The sequence below is a fragment of the Poecilia reticulata genome, chromosome 12, assembly GCF_904066995.2.
Source record: "Poecilia reticulata chromosome 12, P_reticulata-male-v2, whole genome shotgun sequence".
Taxonomy (NCBI): Eukaryota; Metazoa; Chordata; class Actinopteri; order Cyprinodontiformes; family Poeciliidae; genus Poecilia; species Poecilia reticulata.
This window is the reverse complement of record NC_088841.1, coordinates 7,364,317-7,368,184: the sequence shown is the minus strand read 5'-3', so window position 1 is coordinate 7,368,184 and position 3,868 is coordinate 7,364,317.

Genomic DNA, 3,868 nt, shown 5'->3' with positions numbered 1-3,868 from the left:
ACTCTCCGTCCCTCGATGAAAACTAGCTGGAGCTTTTCTTTTTTTTTCATTTCTTCTCCTCTCCTGGCCTTAAACACGTCGACCCACCGCAGACTTTCAGCCCTGATTCAATAAAGTCATAAATACCAGTGTAACAGCAAATTGACATAACGTTGGCCGCCCGCCCTCTAAATTGTCAGTGACAGAAGTTTTCCCAGAGGTAAAATATTAATACAAACAGCGGATTCCTTTTCCAAAATATCCAGCTCCCAAATTCTCCCATGTTTACTTTTCTCCCTTGCTTCTAATTTCTGTTAGTGTGAAATGGTATACTTGGAGTTACAATTGCAGACAGGGAAGAAACTGAAACTTTGGGACTGCGATTGTGATCTTTAGCTATATTGCTCTGGCAAAAAAAAAAAACACACAATAAAACCTGCGGGAGCTCTAGGTTCTTTAGTTTGTGCTTCATTTGATCAAGAAAGCTCTTTTTAGAGGGGATTTCTTCACTGATCATTCAAATTCTAAAAGGCTATTTAAAGTTTGCAACTACTTGCTTTCACGGTTGTGTCAAACCGAAATGGGAATCCGTTCCTATGGAAACCTCCTTAACATGAAATTACAAAGTACGCGTCGTCTGATCAGGCAACAGGAAAATGCCACATTGTGAACCAAGGCTTCGTGTAATAAATATGTTGTATGTTGATGTCTTCCTTTCCTGGTCTAATGCTTAAACTGAAAATGCATTAAATAAAGTGGTTTATTAATAAATTGCTTGGAAATCGGAATCCCCTGAAACATGCTACAAGGTAACACTGATGGCTCTAGTTTCTAAGATTTAATATTTCTGCATTCTTTTGCAAGTTGTAGAATAATATGTTAATGGTCTTAGCTTTAAAACCTGAATCATTCTACACAATTACCTCAATAATTCTGATGGATGGACACTAGTGGAATGCCACAAGGTTCTGTGCTTGGATTGCTGATGGATGGATGGATGGATGGATGGATGGATGGATGGATGGATGGATGGATGGATGGATGGATGGATGGATGGATGGATGGATGGATGGATGTTAGTTTTGAGTCCTTACATTGTGTTTGTTTAGGGTTTTGTCATATAAACATTAACACACAAATGTCTACGTTTTATTTTTGTTTTTAATGGTGTTTGGAAGAGCTGCCCTGCCATCTGTTGGGGGAAACTCAAAATGCATTTGTTCAATAAACTTCGAATGTCCAATAGCAGGCTTCCTACCATCTCCATTTATATGTTGATCATTGACCAGCATCAAAGATCATAGTTGGACATAATTAGAAATACTATTAAGCTATGTTGCAACATTTAAATGTTGGCACCTGTTGGTACTAAGTGGCCAAAAATGTGTCAGAAACTATTTCCCACATCATTCCACCACCACAACCAGCCTAAGCTACTGATATAGGTCAAGATGTGTCCATACTTTTGTGTTACTTACACCAAATTCTGACTCCGCCATCTCAGTATTTCAGCTGAATTGAATCTCATCAGACCAGGCAACGTTTTCCAGTCTGTTTTTGTCTAGTTTAGGTTACTCAGTGAAAGCTGTAGCCTCTGTTCCCTGCTCTCAGCTGATAGAAGTAGCTTATTCAAGCTACCGTAAATACCACCATCTCAAAACCAGTCGGTTCATTCCCCCTGCTGACCTCTGACATCGGTCAGATAATAATCCACACGACTGTCACTTCTCCTTTTCAAGAACATTCTCAGAGCACCCGCCGCTATGTCTAAAAATCGACAGTTTCTAAAAATACCCAGACCCATCTGTCTGGCACCATCAACCGTGCAACATAAATCCCCTTGTTTTCCCATTCTCATGCTCTGTTTGAACTTCAGCAAGTTATCTTCCCCACATCTAAATGCTTAAGTGCTTTGAGTTGCTGCCATGTGAGCCATCATTCTTGTTAACAACGATTTGGGAAAAATTGACCTAATAAAGTGGCTGGTGAGTGTGCTTTAGAGCCCACAGAGTGCTCGGCGTGTTTCAGATGTATCTCTGCTTTAGCGCACCCTCTCGGTAGCCCTCGTCTTCCACAGGGCTACCGAGTGGACTCACTGTGTTTCAGTCAATGAAACACAGTCGTCAGATACCCAACTAGTCACAATGATGAATTCAATAGCAAAATGCACTTTTCTCCACCGAAAGAATTGCAGTATTGTTTAGACGTTGCAGGACAGGCGAACCAGTAAACGAGTAAGATCAAATAGAACAAATCAAGCTATCTGAGCTCCATTTACAGAGATCACAATTTTACCTTCAGGAGTTTATAAAAAAAAAATAACAAAAAAAAACCTCATTCTTGCCTCCGTCAACTCGGTTCCCCCAAAGGCTTAGCCTCGCTCATGTAATAATGTCATCTAAAGCCGCCTACTCGTGGAAGGGATCTAAAATCCTCATAAAGACTTTTCTCATAAAGCGCATTAAAGCCCAAAAGTTATCATATATAAAACTGAGTAGGGTTCAGAAGTGTAATCACAGAACTCTTTCCACAGAACATGTAATCCTGCGGTGAAACGCAGCACTGACCCTCGCGTAAGACTCATGTAATTGCACTTAAACTACAGTCTCATGACCTGCTGTGGTCGCCCTCATACGGCAATTTCCTCCGTCGCTGCAGACGAAGCTGGCCTTGCAGTGCAGAGTCCGAATGAGCTGAACACCTGTTCTCTGAGGAGAAACAGAGGCCCGCCGTAAAACCGAATGTTTGAGAGCGTAAAAAACGCGATGGGGAAATGATCAGCAGGGGAAGGACGTGTGCTTCCAGTCGTGGTTCGTGTGATCATACGATGTCGAGTGGAGGAATAAGGTGTTCCAATAAACCTGAGCACAGAATGTCCATGTACCGACCCCGTCCTTGCAGGGGTCAAAGGGGACCCGGAGACTCCTGGATGGCTCGCCACTCCGTCAGTATGTACAACGACCATCTATGCACACAATCTCACTGGAGGCCTACTTAAGAGACCAATTAACCTACAGTAGTGTTTGAAACTGTGACGTATCCGGGGAAACACAAAGCAAGCAAGCTCTGTTCAGACAGACAGCAGGCTGGGACTTTTCATATTCATTCCAATGCAAATATCAATGTGTTGAATTTGGATTTTATATGACAGATCAATTCAAAGTGATGCATTACCATGAAGTAAGTGGGGGGGAAAGTGTTTTCATGAATAAGAAAACACTGAAAAGTGTGGCATGCCGAGAGATGTGTTCAGCTATAGTGCTATAGTTCCTCTTACACACCTGAAAACAATAGTCTAATGTGACATATTGCATTTAGATGCCAATGCAATAATAAAAACAATGTTGATGCAAAAAAAATAAAATAAAATAACTTCTTTAAGCTTACATCTTTACACAAACTTATACGTCTAACTGAAAATAAAACGGGCAATGACTTTCCTTCACGTTAAGAAGGAAGCAGGAAGCACAAGAAAAATAGATCTGGCGGTGGGGGGTATAAAAAAATTTTAAAAATAAAAAAAAACCTGTCAGATGTACTTTTACAGTAGCAGAGAGGAGCAGAAGGCACACAGACGTACGCGCAGCATCAGAACCTCACCGCGTTTCCCTGCGTGTGTGAGTCCTGGAAAGCGGCTGCTTTTCACGCACCGGGGCGCAGACCCACCCCGCTCGCTGGGTGGTGACACCGCTGCCGAGAAACCGAGAGGCTGCAAACGACAAAAGCCGGAGCGGCGGGAAGATAATTTAGTTTTGAGTGGTTCCACGTGTGCTTCATAAACAACAAAGTTTTCCTGCGCCTCCAGCGTGTTTCCCGCTGCAAACATGGAATCCATTTGTCCCTCCCCTCCTCCTCACCACCACACACACACACACACACACACACACAC